Genomic DNA, 25,631 nt, shown 5'->3' with positions numbered 1-25,631 from the left:
GTAGGATGTTCCACTAAAGATGTGACAGATCTCAAGATCTATAACCAGGAGGAGTCAGATGGTGAACTCTTATAGTTGGAGTTTGGGCTACTGCTCAGTTTGACTGGATCCATGTACACTGCTCTCTTGGATAAACCATTCTGGGGTACATCTGCAGTAATTTTGTTCTATGAATATTTCGCTATGATACAAAAGGGTCAGAAACCTTGCTATATTTATATGTATGCTTGAGCTCTGAAATAAAGGGAAATGCACCAAACAGGAAGAAAGGTGAACATCAGTTTTCTCTTAAAAAGTAAAAAAGTTTCTTGATGAGGCCACAGGAATGTGTGTTTGTTTTCTAATCATCAAATCAGAGTTTAAAAGTAGAAGGGATGCATAAATTATCTATTCCCAGCCGTCTCCTCAGGCCATTACATTTATACAGCTCCCACTGCCTTTGGTCAAATTTTTCCTAGAGCCGTGATACAGTGACACTCTAAACCCCTGGCACTCAAGTCACACAGTGGATATAATATTTGGAACAGATAATAACAAGAAAGTTTAAAAAAATAAAACTGAATGTGGCTGGTGGAAGAGCAATTTTCTGTCCCTAGATTCAGACTAGGATAAAATCTCTCATCCAAAGAGGATCCTGAGGGTCTCATGAGCACCCAGAACCTGCTACACCTGCCCTTCTACCAGCACCTGTCAGAGCACTGTTCACCAGAAGAGTTCACAGATAAATAGATGCATTATGTGAAATGTGGGGGGAGAGGAGTGGCAGGGACGGGGATGTGTCTTGTCCAGAGACAGGCAGGAAGCCATTAGCAGAGATGGAAAAGGCCACAGATATCCCAGTTCCAAAGACTGTGCTTTAAATATTAAACTGCCCAATGTTTATCCCATTTGTTATCAATAGATCACAGCACATAGCTTAAATAATGCTTTACTCCTTGAAAATATCACTTCATAAATCTCCACGACAGGCACGTGCAGAGGGTGGGTACCAGTGTTATCCCACTTCTCCAAACTGGGACACTCACACATCACAGCAGAGAGATGCAAAACTACCAAAAGATCCTCCTGCAGCCACTGGGTTGGGGAGAGCCTGAAATGCCCACAGAACTCTCTCCAGGAGCCTTGCAAAGAGCAGAGCATTGTGATTTAAATCTAAAGCCTTGGCTGCTTGAGGATGATTTGCAGGAAGTGCAAGAGCGGCTCTGGCTGAGCAGACAATGCACAGGAATGGATGAGCTAAACGATCTCTGTCGGGAAGAGGGATGGGTCGGGAAAAGGAATGCCTGGATGCCGTGCCTGCCCCTGCCGAGCCCCCGACCAGTGCCAGCACTGCAGTTCTCACAAAAATTCAAGTTAGAAGGAGAAAAAGGAAGAGATTGGAAGTAATGGGGGACATATGAATCATATCTGCAAGACTTTCCCGTAATTTCGTTTTGAAATCTAAGATTTAAACTAATGTGTTCCTTGGCCAAAAGTTATTCTAGCTTCTCTGGGCAGGTAGTAATAGAAAGAAATATGATCTTTGTGATTAAGCCAGAACATTTACTGCCACTGGGAAGTGCTGCATGTAATGTACCATCGGGACACAGTGCTTTCTGCAACTCCTACTACAACTGCAATATCTGACAGAAAACCTTCAAAAATACAGTGTATAGGAAGTCTCAAATAATCCTCCTTAGCTGCATTTATACAATAGAACATCTATTAAGGTGTTAGAGGTGCTTCTAATAAAATAAATGAAGACTAAGTCCTGATTCTGCTTCCAAAAACCTGGTACAAATCTAGACAACTTGTCCTACTTCTGTAACATTATACCAGATTTGAATCTATTCAACAAGGCTCTTAAATTTATGCCTTACTTGGGAACTTGAGTATTTCTACCAGTGGCATCGGGGCTGCTCTCATAAGCTTTAAATCTTCAAAAATGTAAGCATGTGCCAGGGACTAAAAACTGACCTCTGAGGCTAAAAACAACAGATTGTCAGAAAACTGAAAGCTCATATAAAACCGTCAAGGAAAATCAAAAGGCACAAGAGCTTGAAGAGAAAAAAAAAAGAACTTACAATGTTGAGAAAAACAGTAAAATCCTAAAAGGAAAAAGGAGAGGTGAAGTCTGAGAACATGTACCTACATTTCAAATACTCCAGTATTTAGTCCTGCTTTAGGATCCCATCACAGATGTTTTCCACAGAAAGGCTGTGCCTCCCCAAAAGCTTACACCTGAGGTTTTCATACTTAATATTTCCATTTGTCTGTAGCTGATTAATCATTGTACAAGTTCCACCATTATCAGCAATTTACCTTCTGGGGAAGTAAGGTGCAGGAAAGAGAAAGGACTTACCTAAGGTGTTCTCACACAGTCACTTAGAAAAGAGACCTGAGCATCCATAAATATGGAAAAAAAATCTATATATGTTTGGCAATAAGTTTTTGGGGCATTTGCTTGCCATTTGGACTCAAGCAGGAAATGGAATTTTCCTGTTCTTGTCAACTTGAAATGCCTCCAAGGTCACAACTGCTCAGCTGGAAGATGGTAAATACCACAGTCTCATTTCCTTAATGCACACAAGAAACACATAAACTCAGCCTAACCTTTTCAGTTTACTTTACTAAGTTTACTCTGGGATCATCTTTTTGGCTCAGGTGACTCCCAGCTGAGCCAATGCAGGATGCTTAAGTGATACTGTAATATGAATAGTAAATCTTAACTTGGGGCCGAACAGGAAGCTCCTGTATGCTGACAAACAGTGCTGTAAAAAGTCACTCCAGAGGTCTGTGCAAGCACAGGGGAAAGCTCTGCCTGGCTGTGGGCATGTCAGGCTACCCAAAGAAGCACATGGATACTTGTCTTGCTGCCTGCAGGTAGGTCTTTGCCCATCTTCTCCCACACCACAGTTTGGACCACATACCCGACTGACACGTTGATTTCTTCCCTGAATAATCAACCCCTCAATTAAGCTGAATGCTGCTTAATTCCACCAGCTTGTAAATGCTGCATTCATTATCCAGAGATCTGAGGGAACTGAAGGGAAACAAAAACTCCTCACAGGATTTCACACCCAGTCCACTGATCTGCAGATATCTGAGGTGCAGAGTGAGCCCTCCTATCATTCTTCAAACAGATGTGGGAAGGGGCAGTGGCAGATCACCCACCAGGAGGATCAGGGGCTCTCCCTTTAGAGTGATTAAAGCCAAAGGACATTGGGACAATATTTGACTGGAACCAAGGAGAGAATAGGTACTGCCCTTCCAGGTGGGTGGTTTTGATCTCCCACCTCCTTCTCTGAAGCACAGCAGGTGCTGCCCGTGGAGCAGCTGCCACACCCAGGTGTGCTGCAGAGCTCCAGTGTGCCCGTAGTGCTTGTTTGTGTGTTGGAGCACAAGGCTCGGGCTCCTGGCTCCCACCTGGCCCACAGCTTGGAGAATTGGAAGGAAATATCCTCTCCCACTTGCTTGAGCAGCATCCAAGCCTTTTGTTCAGATTATCCCAGCCTGTAGGGGAGGATGGTGTCTGTTTGAGGCTCCCAAGTAAGTGGTAACTCGGCCATTTGGCTGGGCTACACACAGGGAATGTGTACCCTGCCTTGGCCATGGATTAGGGTGGGCGTCTCCACAGGGCTCCATCTTTATCTCCTTTGTCTTTTGAGGTTGCTGAAAAAAATACCAATAGGACAGTGACAAAACAGTACACAGAAACAGCCAGACATAACCACAGAATGGAGGGAGAGAGATCAGAAGCAGAAAAGACAAGTTTGAAGGTAGATGTGCATTTTCAGAGACAGTTCCAGTTTAATGCAAAAGCATTTAGAAATTTGAGTTCAATAGAGTGAGTCAAAGCAAGCCAAAACCTGAGCTAGTTTCACCTGGAGCAGTGGTATTTTATTTCAGCTTTCACAAGTATTTTGCCTTTCCCCACAATGGACCATGAAAAATCAGTGGAAGTTGCTGTGGGATCACTGATGCACTCCCCTCTCTCTGGCTGACCTCAGCCAGAACAGAGCTCTGCATCTCCATTTTCCCATTCCCAGAGGACTCCTCACACCTGGCTGCAGGCTCCTCTGGAGTGCAGCTCTCTGCATCTCAGTTCCTGACTTAGTACCACTGGGAGACAGCCAGGAGGAGAGATATTATCCAATGAGGAAACCACTCACCAAAGTGAACTAACTGTCATTATTTCCTCCATAATCCACATTTGGAGCTGGTTTTAAATTTCTCTGATCAAGTAGAGATCTGAAGGCAGCTGTCTCAGATCACCTCAAGTTTGGGCTATTTCTACCTCCTTGCTTTTACAGCTCTAGGTTTCTTTTTTTCTCAAAAAAAAAAAAAAAAAAAAAAAAAAAAAAAAAAGACTTCCAAGCAAAATGATCTCTTTCAGGTTGAACAAAACACCAATTTATATCTAAATTAAAGCTTTTGAAAACACAGAAAAAATATAACAGGTTGACCCAAAAAATATACTGCCTTATCAGATCATTCTTGACAAAGATCCTGTCAGAATTTTTCCCCACAATACCTATGCCCTGGCACCAGACAATATGATTTCTGGTTGTGCAGACATGCCTTCCCCCCATCTTCCTCAATTTTTCTTCAATTTTTTTTTCTCTACATAGACATTCATAAGGTGGGTTTTTTTAGGCTAATTACTCACTGAAAGTGTTTTTATTAAGTTCTTTTAAAAAAACATAATAAGTTAAATGTGCATGCATGAATTGTGAAAGCACATATGTTCAGACATAAAAATTTATGAACATAGTCACACTTATTAAAAACTTTCAGTGAGTAATCCCAAATTCAAGGCTGTTTGGGAACTGCTTATATTTGCTTTATTCATGACAGAGTTATTTTTTGCCGTACTCAGTCTGAGATTGGACTGCTGGAACATCTTTATTTATATGGAAAAAATAATAAATATTAAATGCCCCAAAATATAGGTATCACCATTCAGCCAACTACTCATGGATTATGTAAAGGTTTGGTTTTCATTAATGACTGGCCATAATTTGTATATTTGTAAAAAGATCTCATAAATAATATCAAATAGAATTTAGACTTCAGGGTCTGAAATTCAAAATTAGGCTTTCCAACAGTGTGACTCTCCTCGGCAGTTTGTCTTTGCCTGTTGACTAGCAGTGCTGAATAGGAGATAGGATAGTAGCAATGGGATTATCAGGCATCTTCTTCCTATTACTGACATGTGCAAAAATCCACATTATTTTATATGAGACTTATCAAATATAACATTGTGACTGTCAGCTTTGTTTCTCTTTTTTTTTAAAAAAAAGCCTATTGCAAAATGATGGCAGAGCTAAGCAAACCTCAGTTTACAAATTTGAAGAAATTTTCAGAGAATCTCAGGGATAACAGGAAAGGTCGTAGATTGATACTGCAGATAAAATATGTTGAAAACATAGTATAGAGAGATGAGCAATTTAGAGTAATAAGAGGAAATTAGACTGTAACGAGTGCTTAAATAGAGGGAAATAAACAGATACAATAGAAAATGGAGCTCTCAGCACAAACAGAAAAGCATGGAGAGATACAAAAGGTATCAGAGAGATACAAAAGGCACAGAAAGGCAGGAAAACCAACAGCAAGTGCAAAGAGACAGAGCCCTTCAGGCTACAAGACAAACTGTGAAAAAAAACACTGAGTCCCCATTTCAGAAGTACATAAGCTACTTCATCTGTGTCCTTTGCAACAGTGAAAGAAGCAGCTGTCAAGGTATGTGGAGGTGAAGAGGACAATAGGAAAGGACTGAAATAGTGCATGGAGCAGTGATGGAGGCACCTACATTCCCAAGAAATGATGGACCAACACTAATCATTTGTAATATCTGTGATGAATACCTTTTCTGCCTTCCAGCAGCACTGAAGTCTTATTTGTAGAAATATTAGATTTAGCCTTTTTGTTCTTAATTTCCAGAACTGGAAACATTGGGATTTTCTTGGGGTGAAACACACTCAAATGTCTTAGTGGGTGGAAGAAGATTTAGTGGCAATAACAGATGGGCAGGACTGGTGACAGCTGTCTCCCTCATAAGTGGCACAAGTTAGTTGTGCCCCCTGTCTCAGTCTTTGTGTTTTCACAGGGCTGCTACTTCTCAGTCCTACTGGGAACAGATAAATAGTGCAAGGAGGACACACAGGATGTTTTCCTTATTATGGAGCAGCAGAAGATGCTTTTTGCTCCAGCTACTGGAAGACTTCTGCACAGGCACTGTGCTCTGTGCACAAAGCATCTGGAGTACCTGTGTGATCAGGATCCCCTGGGTTTTCCTACAAATTATCCTCCTGCATTAATATCCAAGGAAGAAAAATGACAGAATGCAAATATTCAACTGCAAACATACAAACAACTGTTTCATTGACTTCTTTTTCAAGCTGGTTATCAAGTGCAGGACTGTGTAGTAAACTGGTTCTCACTTCATCCACAGCCCTCCAGGTCTATTCCACAAGGGCAGAGCCTGCAGGAGGAAGGGTGAGAGAGGCTGTCCCACTGCTGGACTCACCAGCCTTCAGTGCTGTGTCACACGAAGTGAATCAAATTGGTTCCAAGGGAAAGTTATTAAAGATGCCTGAAGTGCAACTTATCTGTTAAATTGTGAATTCTCTAGGGGTAAAAATGAAGAAAAATCATGTTTTTTCAGGGTTTGTTGTGTGGCAGGTGTTTCTGCAGATAAATGAGAGCCCTGTCAGTCTGAGTGACTTGCAGGTTCCTCCTGCCCAGGTGACACTTGAGCTACAGTGTTTAGCTGGAGTCCTGGGTCCCCATTACCCATCCCCAGACCCAGCTGCTCCCAAAGCTGCAAAACTGTGCAGAGAAAGGTTCCCTCACAGATTTTATCTCTGACTCAGATGGGATGGATGACTCCTGATTTGCTGACATAAAGGAACACACCTGACAGGCACTGAGACTCAGAATCAAGCAGGATTTCCAACACTGTGCAGTGGCTTTTTCCCAAAGAAAAGTTAAAGTTTGCACAGTTTGAAACAGCTCCTGGAGAAGATGGCAGCAGCTGAAGAAGTTTGGCTGGAAATCATGCTACCCCTTGATCCATCCGCAGTGCACAGCAGCTCTGTGAGCGACTCCTGGATCGTTTGAAGGCGCTTGGGATGGCTTCAGGCTTTTGGTTTTTTTATGCAAGCAGATTTTCATGCTTTGATATCTTCTCTGACATGACTTTTGATCCAGTGAAGGTGATGCTGACACATTTTTCACAGTGCTGCTGGAGCATTGCAGTTGCCTGAGTTATTTTGGAGGAACTCTTTTAAAAATATGCAGCCTAATAAATATGATGAAAAGTGAGAGCTCTGATAACTGCAGTCAGGGTGTCTGCCCTGGTCCAGACCAAGGCATTGCAGCTTGTCAGCATGCAGGCACCATCAAACACGATCCAGGAGAGTTGTGAGAGAAGGGGGGAGGGGGCACAGCACAGACTGGTCTGGGGCTCTGTGCAGTGAGAACAGCACTTTGGAATATCCAGATTATTTCCCCCCAAAAAAGCAGATGATGTTTCAAGCTGTCAGACTGGCAAGTTTTGGGAAAAGTGAAGAAACCCTGATGGAAAGTCTGCACTTTGCTGTTCCTGCCAGGGTAAAGCAGCACAGGGAATGAGGGTCACCAGCCAAGAAATGCTATGTGCCTCAGGGAACCCCCTGCTGAAGGACTTTCATCTAATTGAGAAAGTCAAACATCCATATTCCTGTTGAAAAGGAGGCTGCACTACCTTCATCGAGCATTTCAGCTACAAAGGGAATTGTTCATAAAGGCAGAAGGAATTAAAGGAGGGAATTAAAGGATGCAGTATTTAATGGGGCAGATTGATGTGCACACTGATGAGATATACTTCAAATTGATTAAATGTCTCTTTTGGCTGAAACTGCTTTTTTTTTTTTCCCCTTGGCCAATGCTATCTGTGATTTTTGTTGCTTGTAAGTCATGCCTCTTGCTGTGACCCAGCCAGAACTAAACCTGGCCAAATAAAAGGTGTGTTTAAAAAAGTAAAAAAAAAAAATTAAAAAAAAAAAAGTAAAAATCACAGCATGCCCTAATTTCTACCATTCCAAGGCCCATGAAAGGAAATGAGTTTTGTGCTAACATAGGTCTCAATGCAACAAAAAGAAATCCCAGCCTGCCTGGCTGCACTGTAAGGACTAGTTGGAGCACAAATCACACCAATGCAGCCAACCCTGTGATAACCCAGGAGGGGACATGGGGCTGTGTCCTGGCATCTTCTCTTTCCTAAACTGCTGAGGCAGCCTCATTTCCCTGTGTGTGTAATGGTATGGAAGCACAGTAGCTTGGACCTTGTAGGCATTAGAAGTAGCTAAGCTACCCTGGAATTATATTCATCCAACTTTTCCAGTTGATAGAGTTACCCAAGTGCAAGCCCCCGTAGTGGGACTTCCACCAGAGTCAGTCTTGCGTGGATTTACTTTCTGAGGGAAAATTACCCAACCAAGCTAAATAATTTCAGGCAGAGCAGTTGTAAGAGCTTGTTTACATGACTCTGCTCAGAAAAGTTGATCTGAATTTTTAAGTGGATTAGTTAAACTGCATTAATTAAAGCCCTTTGTGGGAACTGTCAGAATTAAAGTATCTTTGATTTGATTTGGTTTACTTCTCTTCCAAGGCTAAGTCATATTAAGGCCACTTTACTTGTGAAACGAGAGGTTTAATGCAATTTACTTAATTCACTTTAAACTCCTGCCTTTAGTTAATTTAAATCAACTTTCATGATTTTCCCTGTATAGACATGCCCAAGGAAAATGAAGACCACTGAAACAGAAACACCTAAGAGAAACTTCGAAGAAATCAAAATATTTCACTAGCCCCTCCAGGACGTTACTGTCCTTGTCACCAACAAGATTTGGGAAGTGCAGGTAACACTGTCAGGGTCCAAGGACTGAGGAATAGATCCTTGGTGCTAAGCTCATCAGAGACAGGATGGACAGTCATGCAAAAAAAAAACTTTACTCCAGCCTAAAATAAAAGATGAAAAGTTAAATAAATGCCTCCTAGCCCTCAAAATAAAACAGGGCTCAGGTTATGGTCTGTGGAGAGGGAAGAATAGAGTCTCCTCAATATATGAATGAAGGAAATTTTATTTAAAGCTCTGGTGACAGTATCTGCATCCTTCATCCCTCCTGAGCCAGAAGGCACAAACAATATTGGTAAAATGCTGTTGGAGGAGACCTGGTCTCCTTTTCCCTTGAAGTATCCTGCCTGTTTCAGGCACTGGTACAGGGAATACCATGCAGCAGCCTGAAGCTGGGAGATCTAGGGTGTGGAGGCAGACAGGTGACTTTGCATGGCATCAGCCCTGGCTCTGCAGAACCAGCTCTGAGCCAAGAGCCAATCTGCCTGACAATCCCAAAGTGCCACCTATGAAAACCAGAATTTAAGGCAAATCTTTGAAATCCATCTATTTCTTCATGTGCAATCTGCTTTCACAAGACATTTAAATGCCTGCAAAACCCCACACCCTCTGTGCATTGCATTTTCCCGGCTCTCAGACTGGCCCTGTGCAGCTGCACAGCAGCCAGCCCAGCCACAGCCAGCAGCAGGTGCAGTGACAGGGCCACTCTGCCCCAGATGAACGATCAGAGCAGGGACTGCCATGTTAAATGAGAGGGAGTACGAGACAGACTCCTTGTGCTGCCGAGATGCACTTTGGTATTGAATCATCCTCCACAAGGCAGCCTAAGTGAGAGCAGAGGTGGTGATTAGCAGCACTGTGTCTGTTTGGGGAGGCTTGCATGCATGACTGAGCATGAATGGCCTGATTATGAGTGGGTGGAACTCCACTCAAAGGGACTGAGCGGGCAGAGCTGAGGTAGCAGTGATTAGCTGCCATGCAAGGTGAGTTATTGTCCCCTGGGATGCTAAAGATATACTGTACTTAATAGTTCACTGGCCACATGCATTCCAAAGGTTGATATTGTCACAGCCGGAAACATTCGTTCACATAATTAGTTTACTTTTCCAGTTTAAGCCAAATGGAAAATCCCCCTGTGCAGCACTCTTAAGCTGGCTGTTGGGCAGTGTTGATCAGCAAAGTCCTTTTGACTTTGCAAAGTTGCCTGGGTTTCCCCAGAAGGACGTGAGGTCGTTTAATCACCTCCCTTATCGCAATGCCTTATCACAGCCATTATAGGGATGCTCTGGGATTTTCTCTGGATAATCTGACCCCAAAATTTGTACCAGCAGCCACTGAAATCAATGGAAAATGAGCCTTTGTGTGACAGGGTTGTCACCTGTCTGTGATCTTAATTCCAGGTGTGTGACAGGGATGACAGGAAATGACTCATCCCTTGCCAAAAATCCTCTGTGTCACAGATTTGCAGTTATACCTTCCTCCAGAGGAACTTCAGCTACTTACCCATAATAAATGATCTTCAGGTGACTCCCTCTCCCTTCTGTGGGAGTCATGAATATTTGACTTAACAAATTAATCTTTCCACTTCCTTTCATAGGAAGACAGATACCTTTATATATGGAGTGCCTGAAACAGACAATAAAAAAAGACCACAAAGGAAAGGAATCTGATTTTTGAGTAACTCTGTTCATTGCAAGGATTAGGCCAGACCCTCAACTGAACGAGAGCAGCACCATTTAAATTAAAAAATGCACTTCTCCATCTCTTTCTATCTTGCTGATCTGCCTTTGCAAACACCAACAGTGCCAGGGCTGGGAAGGATCCACCGAGGTCCTCAACACCAGCATAACCACAGCATCAAACTTTACATAATTTATCAATTTGTGAAGACTCAGAAGGGCCTTACTCTTCAGGCCCTCCCTACTCAGCAGGCCCAGCAAGGTCTGCTGTCTTCTAGTGACTCTATTTCACCAGGGCAGCGCTTGGATTTGGATTGGGTGCTCAGGAACGTGGCTTTGCGGGGAGAGGACCCTGATATGCACGCTTGGTGTGAATACTGTGCTCCATCACCTCCATGGCAAGGGATTGTATCAGCAGTCGGGGTGGTGCCAGCATTTTGTGCTGCTTTATTCTGTCTGTTCATTTGTTGGAGTCCTTTTTGTTAAGCCTCCAGCAAAAGGCTGGGCTCTGGAAAGGGCTGCTTGGATGCTCATAGTCCTCCTTGTGTGGCATTTCATCCTGTGAAGAGCCCAGGAAGCACAGGCAGTACTTAAATTTCCACACACCACTTCCAGTCACACCTAGAGGCTGATTCTGCTGTGATCCTCAGCAGGATATCTGTCTCAAGCCTTGCCCTTCTGTTTACTTGTGTTTGCTTCTGCATGCTTTGCTTCTCACCTATTCAATGCGTTATTGAGCCCTGCAATTATTTTTCCATTCATTTTCTCCTTTCCTGACTCATTAAGCAAGAAAATATTTCTTGACTTCTTGTGCATTGAGATGCACCGTCTAGCCCAGTGTGGTGAAAAGTGGGAATCTGCTGCCTTTGGAAACCCTGCAAGCTGGTAGCAGGGAACAGTTGTCCCCTGGATATGTTGCTCCAGTTCTATTCCAGGGCTTGCTCATGCAAGAAAGCAAATTTTGGCCTGCATTTGCACAAGAAGAGCAAAACAGCCGGCTCATTTTCTGTCTCTAGGCAGACTTCCCAAAGATGGGAAGAGGATGGGTCTAGGGGCTTTCTGGCCAGGAATACAACAGACCATGGGACAAACAAGCACGGTGGAACAGCCAGGTAGCTGTTGTGTCCAAAGCAGCCCAAAACTGCTGAGTGCCTCAGCCTACCTGCTCACTGATGGTCCTCCTGCACCAAACTGCCTCATGCCTGGGTCTAACCCCACAGTGCAAACCCAAGGGGCTGCTCTCCCTAGGGGTTTCACTGCTGCATTGCTTTTTCTCTGCATTTTCTATGAATTTTTGAGAAAATTACAGTAGTGAGATAGTTGTGCAAGCAGAAGTGCACTGCATGCCCTGAGTGCCTGGGATGAAACAGCATGCTCAAAGCCTCCATGATGAACTGCCAGTGTCCTCAAAAGCATATCTTATCCCCACTGGCTCTTTGGGATTTTAAGGTGGCTGTTCTCATCACAGGGAAACCAGCCTGTGTTTTTCCTCAGCATTTCTAGTGCAGAACATCATGTTCTCTTGTCCTTCTGCAGCTGAAGGGAAGGGAGTCAGGGGAGATGGAGCGATGTGGCTTCTGTGATGCTCTTTTGCCGTTCACTTTTGTGTCATGCTTTTTTGTTTACTTGGAAGGGCAGGGCAGGGATGCTGGCCTTATGTGATGAAAAGCAGTTTTGCTATGAGGTAACAAAAACTGCTTCCCAAAAGGAAGACTGGAAAAACAGTGAAAGACTGGAGTGTCATTTCCAAAAATTGAAAGGGGACAGTGCCAAGAGCTATCATAAATTGAGTCCTTGCTGTCAGAGAGGTGTTCTGTCTGGTAACACGTCAATCTTTTCCTAAGATATTGAGGTTCACTTGAGCAAAAGGAAGAGTCCTAAAATATTTCCCTAAAATGACAGCACAAACCAGAAGAAACAAGCAATGAATTCATCAGTCTCAACATTTATTTTGAGGTAAGTCTCACACAGAGATGGTGCATGGTGCAGAGCTCCCTTTCTCCATGGCTGTGGGAAGCTTGCATCGGCCTGTAGGATCCTGATGGGGTACAAGGATGGTGGGTAGTGTGGAGATCCCTTCATCCATGGCTGTGAAGAGCTTCCAGCTGCCTGTAGGACCATAACGGGCTACAGACCAGGGATAAGTGTGTTTCTTTACTTTTAGGTCAAGGTTCTTGTAGAAATTTCCCTGTAGAAAGTTTCCTACTCTCTGGGTGGTAAAGGAAGGAGAGGGAGGGTGTGTGCCACATGCCGGTCATGTTCCTGTCTGGGGATTTATCTGTCAAAGACAGTAGCATCAAAGAATGGAGCAGCCCCGCCTCCAGCAGCCCCTGCCTCCACGACTGAGGCTCTCCCAGCCTCAGGTTATGGCTGTCCAACCCACGCCTCCCTGATGGACAGGAAATGTCCAAGCCCAGCCATGTCACCAGCCCCACTGCAATGAAGGCCACCACCAAAGATGGCCACTGCCAGTGTTCTGCCTGCTGTGACACATCACCAGGGCTGGAGAAACAAGGTGTGTTTGCCATGACTGGAGGGGGCTCCCAGCTCCCTGTAAGACTGAAGGCAACTGTAAGACCAAAACAGGGTGTAAGTTGGGGGTCACCACCAACACACCTTGCCACTGCTGATGTTCTGTCTGCTGTGACACATCACCAATGCTGGTGCCTGGAATTAGGAGTGTATCATTGTGACATGGCTATTATCCTCCACCATTCAGCCGAGAAGAAACAATTAAATAATAAAAATACATAAATACATTAATTAAGATAGATAAACAACCTCTGGCAGTATTGTGGTGGAAAATTAGGCAGCTGTAGCAGCTATTTAAAGAACAGCACTTCAGAAAATGTTAAAAAAAATATTTTAAAGCAGCAAATCATACTCACTGCCCAAGTGTAAAGAATTGTGTGGTATTTGCTGCTGAGATTTGTGGGTTTGAAGACTAAATTCTTGAAAAATGCTTGTCAAGTTGACCGGAGGCAACATTTCACACTTTTAGAATTAAAGACATGTCCAGTGCAAAATTATGCATCCACAAGTGGCTGAGGGTGCTGAGCACAGATCAGAATGAACTGCAAGACTCAACTCTTTCTTTCCCTGAAACAAATTAAAGAATTTTTCCAGAGACTGTCCTGTGCTACACACTTCAGCTGGACACTAGAATAAAATTCAGTAATTGCTTCCCTTCTGCTTGGTTCACTACAGGCTGCTAGATACAGTCTTTTTAATTGACAGGACCAGAGGCACTGAGCACAAACTAAAATGCATCACGTTTCCTCTGAATATCAGAAAACAGTTTTTACTGAGACTGAGAACTGGCACTGTGTCCAGTTCTGGGCCCCTCAGTTTAGGAAGGATACTGAGATGCTTGAGCGCGTCCAGAGGAGGGCAACAAGGTTGGTGAGGGGCTTGGAACACAAGCCCTGTGAGGAATGTTTGAAGGAGCTGGGGTTGTTTAGCCTGGAGAAGAGGAGGCTTAGAGGCTCTCTACAACTTCCTGAAAGGTGGTTGTAGTCAGGTGGGGGTCGGTCTCTTCCACCAGGCAGCAACTGACAGAACGAGAGGACACAGTCTCAAGCTACATCAGAGGAGGTACAGGTTGGATATTAGGAATAAATTTTTCACTGAAAGAATAATAAAGTACTGGAATTGCCTTCCCAGGGAGGTGGTAGAATCACCATCTCTGGATGTGTTTAAAAAAAGACTGGACATGGCACTTGGTGCTATAGTCTAGTTGAGGTGTTAGGGCATAAGTTGGACTTGATGATCTTAGAGGTCTCTTCCAACCTCATTATTCTGTGATTCTGTGGGTTACCTAGGGAGGTTGTGGAATATCTAACCTTGGAGGTATTCAAAAGCCACCTGGACAGGGTCCTGGGCAAGTGGCTCTGGGTGGCCCTGCTTGAGCTCAGGAGCTGGACCAATAACCTCCAGAGGTCCTGTCCAGGCTCAGCCCTTCTGTGAGTCTGTGATTCAGGCACCAGCCACCCCGGTAATTGACTGACACAGTTTGTGTGATGCCACAGCTCACGGGCTCACAATGAGCAGTCAGGGATGACATCCTCTGTGTACAAACTGTGACCTTCCTTCAGAGACCGCCAGAAGAGCAGGTAATTTACAACTATCAGATCATCACACTACAGTTTTCCAGGCAGTGGACCTGTTACCTGTGCAGTCTTTGTCTGGGAGAAATTAAGATCCCAAAAGACTTACTAGTCCAATGTACTATGGACTTAACCCAAGGCAGTTGTCTCAGGCAGTTCATCTGCTGCCTTCAGCAGCCATATTGCCCCTGAGGAAAGTAAGTGTTTTCTAGACATCATAAAGCTTCTGGGATGAGAACCAGACTGAGCAGCTCTCAGTCTGCACCCATTCCTGTGTCCGTGTGCAAAAGAAGGTTCTTGATGTGCTGTAATCCTCCAGCATTTTGCAGCTTACTTGCTTTCAGTCCTTGCAGGGGTAAGTGGTTACACAGGGTGCAATGCAGTGATGACTCCAGCCTGCAGTGTTTCCACATGGGAAGAGCAGCACTGGCACTGGAGAGCCCTCCTGAGAGCTCCTGCCTGCTTTGAAGATGCTGTGACTTCATGGATGCCAGCTGAGCTCCAGATAAGCATGGGGACTTTGTGATGCTCTTCTGAACCCAGCACAAGTCCTGAACTATTTAAGGTTTTTGTTCACTTGTCATTTCTCATTTCCTCCTTTTAAAGAAATCTTCACTCATTTGTTAAGATACTGTTTAAATCTCTCAGCGTCTAAACCATGTATGAAAATGAGTGAGTGCACCTTGGCCAGGTTTGCATGCTGCAGGAGGTGTGGCAGTTTAGAGATGACAATTCAATAGTAAATAAATCCTGGCTGCATGTTTTTTCCACCTTTTTTCTCTATAAAGAATCCTTTGGAAATCCAGCACAGCTGGCACTTGAGTATTTGGGCTATTTGGCTCCCAGTTTAGCTGCTCCATCATGAAATGTAGTGACAGTCAGACGAGTAATTGCATAAAAATGGCACCTAGGTGCTAAAAGTAGGAGTTTTCTGTGGGCCTCCTGAGGCATGTGTGCTGAGTTTAAGGATCGATTGGGCTTTTTCTCCCTCTCTCATTCCTGTGGCTGGGATGTGCTAACCATGTTGTGCTCAGATGTCCTGCCTCTCCCACTGCAGTGCCAGCTAATGTCTGATTCCAGAAGCTTTGCAGTTGGCAATGTTTTAATAAGCAGAAAGAGCACAGCTTGATTCTCAGGTAACAGGCTGAGCTAGCTGTGCTGGCAGTCAGAGCAAAAAAAACATGGTATTGACTTGAAGACTGAGTGAATTTGGAATAGAAATTGTGGAGGAGGAATAAATATGGCATACCAGGATGTCACTTTTACACTTTCCAGATGATAACTGCACTCTAAAGTGGAGAATCTCTGACAGTGATGTCCTCTTTCAAGCATCCAACATCTTTGCCTGTATTTGGTCCTCCTGCAAACCCCCTCTTTTCCCTGCTTTGTCTGACTCACTGTGTATTCTTCACAAAACACACTGTCACAGGCTCTGTTTATGGGAGTTACTCAAGCTTGTTTCCAAGTTAGAATTAATGTTTTATGAGGAGGTGGATAGGTGAGGAAGGGAGAAGTTTCCACCTGGGCAAGGGCATTGGAAAGCCCTCACTGGGGATAAAAGTTGCAGGCTAAGTAGCACATCTCTGACTGTGTTGCATAAAAAAAGTGCCTGGAAACTCTTTTCTTGCCTCTCACTACATCTTTCACGCCATCCATGAAAATCAACATCCAAGACTAGTTTATTTCATCACTGTCTGCTACACCATTGACCAGGTTATTAATTCCTAGAGATTAGTACATTACCTGGAATTTCAATTCCCTCAGTTGGGATATTTGGGTGTCACCACATGATATCATAGAGGGAGCAGGTGCCTTCTGGAGGGCAAAGCCACATCTGGGTGTGTGTCCTGGTGCAGAAAGGAAGGGGACAAAGGCTAGAAGTAGATAGTGTCCTTCTGGTGGCAGGATCAGTGCTTGATGTAAGACCCTGTGGCAACTGAAATACCTAATTTATTCCTAGGAAAGGGTGAAAAAAGGATTAAAAGCAAGAAATCAGGCTCTTCATGTTTCTGGGAGAGAGAGGCAGTTTGATAATAAGCTGCTTTCCCAGCAGCAGCTCAGGGTGATGTACTTCCCAGAGCCAGGTCCCTTGGGACAACACCCTTGGCAAGTGTGGCTGACCCTCTAAAAATCCTGTAGAGTGTGTGAAAGCAAATGTCTGTGAGTGAATGATGCTAAAGCCTCCTTCAGAGGGCAGGGAGCTGGCCCTGCAGGGAGGGATGTTTCACAAACTGCCTTGCACCAGGATGCCTCCACCCTCAGGAGAAAGAAGCTCCACTGTGTCCATCTCACCTTCTCCCAGAGGCAGCTTCTCTCTTCCCCAAAGAACCCCAAAAATTGTCAAAACCTGTGTGTCTAGAAAACATCACATCCTAATTTTATAATTTTATCAGGTCACATTTGACACCAAGGATCATTATTGGGCCTATGTAAAAATCTTTAACAATATGAGGGAAAAGTCAAAAACATAGTGAGAGCAGTCATTTGTTTGCCTCTAAAAAGTATGTTTGCAGTCTGAATTTAATATTCCTGGAGAACCCAAATAAGGAAACTATATAGGAAAATTTACAGGAAATTATAAAGAAAGCTCAAAATATCACACTCCACTCTTCAGGCCTTGTGTAATATAAACTAAATAAAAATTCCTAATGGAAGGTAAATGAGTTATTTTTAAGTTTTATTTTAATGGTGACTGTGTTATTAATAATGTATTTAAAGAGTTATTTTCAGCTATGTCCCTAGATCCAGTGAAATAATTACATGCTCCAGGACAGGAGTAAAAGGATGAGGGACTACATATATCTTAGTGACCAGTTCTATAAATAAGCTGCTAAAAATTAGTAACCATTGTCATAGCTGGTTCAAGAGAGACTTGTTAACTAATTATAGATCAAGCTGTGCATTAAAATTAAAGCCATTTGCAAGATATTACAGTAAATGTAATGTTCCCAAGAGATGTTAGATTGAACAATCTTGGAATCTCAAGTGGCTGTGCAACCTCTGCAGCTTGAGCAGTGCAAAAAAACAAGTTTTCAAACATGATTTGAATGTCATGGAGGGACTAGATAGAAATGCTACCTAGGACGGGTCATTCATTGAATTTCTTGACCTGAAGACCCTATAGCAGATGTACTGACAACAACACAAATTGCCTGGGTAGGCTACTTAGATATTGACAGGTTTTTGGCCATTGCTGTCTGGTTCTGTGTTTTACAGTTGTGCATGATGGGATCTCAGTCCATGATTAGCAGCCTTGCCATGATATAAAACATACAGAATAATAGCACAGGCATTCTGGTCCTCAAAGCACTATTTCAGGAATGTGAAATTTGATGCTGCCACAGTCAAGCAGATTTGGTGCATTACATAGGCCTGATAAGAAGATTTCATGAGTATTTTAAAATTGTGGGTAACCTGGGAAAGAGAAGAAAGCATATTGGCAAATAAAACATACTTTAATGTAAATCACAGATAGAATTTCCAGGAATTTATCCTGGGACAGAATCTGAGGGCTGAGTAGCTGACAAAGGTTGCAGTCCAGTGAGTGCACACAGGGAATCTTTATCACTTTGAGCTGCAGCTTGATCACCAAAAATAAAAATAAAAAATAGGAAAAAAAATGCAATACACAGTGCAACCTTGAACATCAAAAGGACCAAGCAGGCTGCCAGAGAGGAGTGGGATACTTCCACCTGCTTGATTCCATTGCTCTGACTGAAATATTATTAATATTTTAGTATATTGACTGCTGCTTACTTTTCTGGAGCAGCACCTTTAAAAATCAAGCTGTGCAATACAGAGATGAACCTGGATGATGGCTAGTTGAGATCAACTGCAGGAGACAGCACTGTAAAAACAAAAGACAAAAATCTGGATTGAAGCTAAGCCTTACATTTTTTTTTTCTTAATTTGGATTAAATTTTCCATTTGCCAATATAGAACAGAGCATCTGGTTGCAAAGAAGATGGTAGCTGGACTGCAGCATTCAATTACAACTAATCTGCATCACTAGATATTTCTAATATGCCTGGAAACTATTTTGATCCAAGGCTAATTGGTTTATTGTACACATTTACAGGTACAAAAGAAAACAAAAATTGTGACTGAGCTAAAATTAAGCTCATTATTTGCTATTGTGGCATTAATTATTGACCAGATTCTTCAGTTACTGAACAATTTAAATCTGCCATGAGCAGTAGTCATTCTTCTGAACAAAGTGTTGGAAGCTAATCTATGAGAGATGAAACCTTAAAATGTAGAGTAATAGCACAGCCCAGTGGCTTGTCAAAGAATAAACCACCACTTAGGGATCCACTGATCTGGGCAATTGAATGTATTCTATCAAAAAGTCTGGGAAAAGTGAAAATGGGAAATTATTCTAGGGTCAAGTAGAAGTGAATTCTTTTTTCTAATCCATTTTCTTTATCCAAAATCATTCTGAAAAACTGCTTTCAGCTTTGCTGGCTACAAAGCACATTGTCACACTCATGTCATTTTATATAGAATTCTTTAAGACTGTTATTTAAAACTATATTTGGAATAATAATGTCATTTGGAATAATTCATGCTCTAAATTATGTTATTGTTATAATTCTATTGTTGCAAAGAATTATTCTTAGTCTCATTATTCCCTTACATACTTGCTTGGATCTGCTTTTATTTGCACGTATGATTTGCATATATCCAAGGAGTCATCTGAAATCTATTGACACTGGCTTATGTGGACCCATTTATTCTAGAAAATAGTTGTTGTCTGACAAAAAATACACCCTCCCCAAATTAATCTTGAACTAGAGGAGAGGGGTGGGATGTTGTGGCTGCATGGGCACCAGCCAGGGTTTGGGCTATGGTAAGGGTTGTGCCAGGGCTGGGGAGGGACCTTGCAGCAGAATATTCAGCTGGGCAAGGCAGGAAGGGTAGTGGGCTGGGAGGATGCTGTGTGCCTGTTTCCCATCCCATTAGGAAGAGGGGATGTGTTTTTAAGGATGCCCTGGGACACAGGCCATGGAAGGGCTGTCTAGTTCTTCATAACCATTGCCTGTCTGGGCTGTGAGAGAAGGGTCCAAACAGGGCTGTTGGACACCTGAGAATGGAGCTCATGCATGTAAATATGTGGATAAGACAAATACCTGTCCAAGTCACCAGGAAATAGAAGGGAAAGTGCTGTGCCTTAGTATGCCTCCTCTAATTAAACAGAAATACCTTAATTTAGGAAGCATTGCTTTTTCTCCTGGGATATGTAATGACTCCATCCCTCCACAGGCAACAGAGTTGGTCACAAAACCTGCACAGAGTCCAGATCTGGGCTATGGATACTCCAGGTGGGAGGGACAGGATGGGAACCCCTCTGGTCAGGGAAAATTTTTGAAAGGAAAGAAGATCATGTAGTGCTCAAAGAAGACAAAAAAACTGACACAGGAGTGACAAATTAAAAACAAAGAACAAAGGCTTTGAGGGGTGCCACTTGAAGCAGAGTCAGGTCAGAGCCTGTGTTAGTAGTGTAGCAAGCATGGGTTCTCAGCAACACAGATTTCTCTCTATTGACTAGAGGAAAAAATCCACCCCTCCTAGATAATTCCCTAAATTAATTCTACCAGAAGATGCTACAGATATGAGGTGACCTTGCACACTGAGTCAGTTTGTTAAACAAGGTATAGCTGACATGGCCAAGTCCTGCACACCACAAGTCCCTGAATCTGAATTTTAGCAGTGTGTGTGGTTTAAATATATCAAATCAAGTTTCCACTGTTGCTAGTCCCATGGGTAGCAACGAATTGGATTAAATAATAATTACTAATGCAGCTATAAAGAACAAAAAAAAAAAAGACTCAAATTCTGAGCTGTATTTAGTACTTTTAAATTTCTGTACAGCCCCAGATGCAAATAAATGTAATATGCCAGCATTTTGACCAGCAAAAAACCAAAGGTGCCCTTCACTAACAAAGTCCCTGAGGATTTAAGGATTCATGGAGACAGACATAGGCAAAGGCAAAGCTCAGCACCACTCTGGGCTCTAGGTGTTGCAAGCAGTGCTGGTTTCACAAGATGTAGCCTGAACTCCACATGGCACAGTAACCCTGGAAGCATCACCTCTAGGCTGCAGTGTGGTGCCAGCACAGAGTCTCAGCTGGCCATTACACATGACAGTGACCCAGAAGCTGGAGAAATGAACAGTATGGTTCCCAGCAGCCCTGCTCAGTTACAACCAGGTGCCAAACATTACTAAATCTGGTGGGTAGGCCTTGTTGTTTGAATTTACCAAACTTCAGGAGGCTGCAGTGACACTACCATGCTGCCAAAAACTTCCCCAGAACCAGTATGGGTTAGCAGAGCATCCTTCCAAAAGGATGCATTCCTCTTTCACCTATTTTCTCTCAGACCGAATCCATTACATGTTGCCAGAAGATCTCTTGCCTTCATGTTCTCTGGGTGGCAAAGAGACCTCAAAAACAGGAGGAAGTCCACCCCTGTGGCACCCAGCTCCATCAAGATGCTCCCTGCAAGCCTGTGCTAAGCATTTGCTTGTTGAGCAGCTGTGAGCAAAAGCTGAGTAGGATAATTTTATGGTTCCCTCAGCAGCAGCAGCTCTCATTTCCTTCCTTCCTTCCTTCCTTCCTTCCTTCCTTCCTTCCTTCCTTCCTTCCTTCCTTCCTTCCTTCCTTCCTTCCTTCCTTCCTTCCTTCCTTCCTTCCTTCCTTCCTTCCTTCCTTCCTTCCTTCCTTCCTTCCTTCCTTCCTTCCTTCCTTCCTTCCTTCCTTCCTTCCTTCCTTCCTTCCTTCCTTCCTTCCTTCCTTCCTTCCTTCCTTCCTTCCTTCCTTCCTTCCTTCCTTCCTTCCTTCCTTCCTTCCTTCCTTCCTTCCTTCCTTCCTTCCTTCCTTCCTTCCTTCCTTCCTTCCTTCCTTCCTTCCTTCCTTCCTTCCTTCCTTCCTTCCTTCCTTCCTTCCTTCCTTCCTTCCTTCCTTCCTTCCTTCCTTCCTTCCTTCCTTCCTTCCTTCCCTTCCCTCCCTCCCTCCCTCCCTCCCTCCCTCTCCCTCCCTCTCCCCGCTTCCCTCTCCCTCACCTCCCCTCCCCTCTCCTCCCCTCCCCTCTTCCCTTCCCTCCCTCCCTCCCTCCCTCCCCTTCCTCCCCTCCCCTCCCCTTCCTCCCCTCCCTCCACTTCCTCCCAATCTAAGTCCCTCCCTCTCAATCTAGGTTTCAGTGTCTGATTAAAAATGATATTAATTTTTTTTTTTTTTTTTTTTTTTTACAGGGCACAGTGTGCTTCTTTGCTATTCAGTTGTCCTTCTTTCCAACATGTCAGGCACCAAACCTGTCTGTCTATCCCTGCTTTCCTGCTTAGGTCTGTCTGACTGTAGTTCAAGCTTGTGTAGTTTGTCCTCCACCAGGAACTCCCTCAAGAATCATGTCCACATCTCAAGCACCCAGACACAAATCACAGCCAAATGACAGGAAAACAAACATTTCCTTCCCCTTTCCAGGAGTTATGGATGTCCTTTCATCAACACCCCAAATCACCCTGATATTTTTTTCTGTTTATTGGCTGTGGGATATTGGCACACAGCTCTGCCATATTTAAACACTGGCTCCACTGGCATTATCTTCTCAATCCCCGTTGAATCTAATGTTTCTCAGAGGGTCTTGTACATGACACTCTCCCAGAAAAGGAAACATGTGAAGATCCTTTCATCCAAAATCTCAAGGGATTCCCCTAAGCATTCACATTCCAGCTCATAACCATTCTTGAGGAAATATAGAATAAAACACCAATTTTTTTTGTGTGTGTAGAAATACTATGGAACTGCTATAACACCGTCCCTTGTCAGAGACTTCATAGAAGAAATATGCAGAATATATTTTCTTATTGCTTATGCACTGTTCTGCTGCTGTAGGCTATTTCTATTCCCTTATTTATGACAAGTTCATTCCAAGTTGTCACTAAAGCATTGCCATATGTTGCCCTTTGTTTTGCAAGGACTGTTACCTGAAGGCCTTATTTTACAAATATTCAGTTACAAATTCAGTTTACAAAAAATATTTTACAAATATTCAGTTTTACAAATATTCAGTTCTGAGCTTTTCCTGCCTGGTATTAGCATTTTCCATAGTTTCTTGAAGAATGTCATGATTTCCAATGGTGAGAATGTGATACTGGAAGTTGCAGATCCCAGAAGTGTTTTCTACTCAGGAAAAAAGGCAGGATGTCCTTCAAAGTACAGTTCAGCTTTTCAGAGACCTAATTCAAATCCTTCCTTTTTTGTTCCTTTTCCCTTTACCCAGTCACTTATCACTGGAAGGAAGACTGTTTCATTCTACTCCTTGTCTCATCCCTCATGAACTTTGTCTTTTCCATGCGTATATTACCTTCGATTTTTGCCTTCCTCTCTCAGTATCTGAATTTATACAATTTAGGGATTGTAATGGTTTCAGGCAGATAAAACATGTCATTCAGGAATGGCTTGGACTGTGCTTGATGTGTTTACCTTCCTCACTCAGAAGGTGAAAAGTTTCAATAAAATGATGTCCTCTTTGTCTAATTTCCTGCTTTGACTTGGTCTTTTCACTCTCCTTGAAAGCAGAGTGAGTAAGTACTCGGGGACTATGTAATTCACTTATAATTGAAACAATAGACCATAAAGGCTCCTTGAGAGCAATTACATCTATCGAGCCAATGAGTCAGTTGTGCATTTGCACCAAGTCCAAGCAGTAAAATATATTTATGATTTTTTTTTAATGAAAGTTACTGCTCACTTAGTCTTTGGAGTCAGCACAATGCATCATGAGATAGGGAGGCTTAAATGTGAATCTTCATGAGCAGTGTGCATGACTTATAATGAAAAAGGATTGCAGTAGGCTTTGTCTGGGCATGCTGCACCCAGCCAAAGAATTAGTATGTATCTGATTAAATGTGGTCTGAAACATAATGGTTAATCTAGGAAAAGTGAAGTAAAAACTAAAGCAAATTTGAGAGCATGGTTCTTGAGACTAGATAGTGAGAAGGGGATAAACTGTATATTACTAAAATTAGAAGTGTCTCAATTCCTTTGTTTGCTTTTATCTTCAACCACAACCTAGGCTGACTCTGCTGACAAGCCTAGTTGAGGTCAGGAAAAAGCAATTACACTGCACTAAGCCACCTGTCCAAGGGGGATTCTGGGCAAATCAAATCCTGTGCAAGACACTGATTATAAATGAAGGAGTCTGGGACCAGCTACTGTGTCAGAAACATTGTTGTGTGTATGATGCTGGGATCCAGCTGTGTCTGTGCCCTGTAATGCTCTGTGATCCTGGGCATGTCACTCAATAGGGGACCAATACCCAAATGATAGTGTCCACAAAATGGAGAGCAAAGTGCTCTTTGCCTTTTCCTTCTGTCTTTTTTGGCTGATCAGTAGGGCACCTGCTCCTTCATTAGGCAGCACAGAGATGATAAAGTCCATGAGGCCTTTGCACAGGTCTAGCAGCCCAATCCAGCCACAATATGTAGGAATTCATAGAATCATTAAGGTTGGAAAAGATCTCTGAGATCATTGAGTCCATCCCTTAACACAGCATGACTGTGCTCACCCCTAAACCCCCAAGTGTCACATCCACATGACTTTCCAACATTTCCAGGGATGGTGATTCCACCACTTCCTTCTGTAGCCTGCTTCAGTGCCTGAACTACCCTTTCAATGAAGAAATGAAGAAATTTTTCCTAATGTCTAATCCAAACCACCTGTTATGATCTGATTATGAGAGATGTCTTTGCCTGAGTTAAGGTGCAAATAAGACCATATGCTGAGTCAATAATATGGATTTTATTTATCAGTAAATTTAAGGTAGAGAGATAGAAATAATAGGAAGGGGAGGTCAAGAGAAGGAGAGGGAGAGACAGAGAGGTTAAGCAAAAGATATGACCACCATGTGGATTCCTGCATTGTCCCACTGGTGCTTCTTCACCCTGGTCCTCGCTGGTGGAGGTCCCAGAGTCCTTCTGGAGGTACCACTTTTATACAGTCCAAGTCCTGGGTATTCAGGGAACACAGATGCCATTCCCATAACTTGAGATGGCATCTGCATAAGCACTTGCTTCCTTTCCCACAGTTTGCCATGCTGGGAATTTTTGTCTGGATGATAACCAAACCTCTACCTCCATTCGGCCTGGAATAAGCTCCTTCCTTCTGTGCCATCTGTGCTTATCTCAGGTTCCATTGTGGTGACTTATCTTATGAGGATGGTATTTTGAGACACGTAACTGCATTCTTTAAGTCCTCACACTACCCTGGCCACTTCCTCTAGTCCTTGTCACTGGGGACAAGAGACCTCCACATCTCCACAGCTTCCCCTCAGGTAGTTGTAGAGAGAGTAGTCCATCCTCTGTGTACGAGACAAAGAAAATAACACATTTAGCTGCCCCTCACTAAGTTGGGACAGCTCTGTGGTCTCACCAGTTTTCAGGTCCAATTAAACAATTAAATTAAACAAGGCGTTACCATGGAATACCTATGGATTAGCATGGAAAGCGCTTTGCCCCAGCATGGCCTCACTAATTCCAGCACCCAAGCCAAGAGCCAGGGTCTTCAGTGCCACATAAGCAGAGCAGCACATTCAGAGGCTGCTGAGATACCTCTGCTGCACCTCTAGAGCGTGGCTTTGCAAGAAATATGTGCTTTATGTGCTTTATGTGATGAGGCTTGTTCCCTGCTCTGCAGATATGCTCTTTTCCGTGGAGAGTGTTTCAGCTCCCTCTTAAAAGGGAGCGTGCATTAAAGTGCTTCTCACCTCAGAGATAATTGAGTGCATGTACAGCATCTATCACAATAAAAGCCAAACCTCAGACAGATACTAGGGCACTATCAAAGACAAAAAAACAATAAATAAGAATTCATAAGGCTTTCAGTCCAATGCTTTCTGCCACCACTCAATCCATTAAAAAAAAAAATCAAATGTACAGCACCTAATTCTTCACAGTATACAGGCACCACTGCA

The 25,631-nt window shown here is 43.3% G+C and overlaps 1 long non-coding RNA gene across 2 annotated transcripts; it reads right to left on the bottom strand.

Moving 5' to 3' along the window:
- Positions 1-12,482: 12,482 nt before the first annotated feature.
- On the bottom strand, positions 12,483-14,530 carry LOC128792410 (uncharacterized). Of its 2 annotated transcripts, none has more exons than XR_008432403.1 (3): positions 14,400-14,530; positions 13,920-14,137; positions 12,483-12,823 (listed from the first exon to the last, which is right to left on the bottom strand). It is a non-coding gene; the product is annotated as an uncharacterized LOC128792410 (long non-coding RNA). The 2 variants fall into 2 exon arrangements; XR_008432402.1 differs by having other exon boundaries at positions 13,920-14,108.
- Between the last annotated feature and the right edge of the window lie 11,101 nt (positions 14,531-25,631).

The sequence above is a fragment of the Vidua chalybeata genome, chromosome 1 (genome assembly GCF_026979565.1).
Source record: "Vidua chalybeata isolate OUT-0048 chromosome 1, bVidCha1 merged haplotype, whole genome shotgun sequence".
Lineage (NCBI taxonomy): Eukaryota > Metazoa > Chordata > Aves > Passeriformes > Viduidae > Vidua > Vidua chalybeata.
The sequence above is the reverse complement of the archived record's forward strand: the minus strand, read 5'-3'. Positions and strand labels throughout refer to the sequence as shown.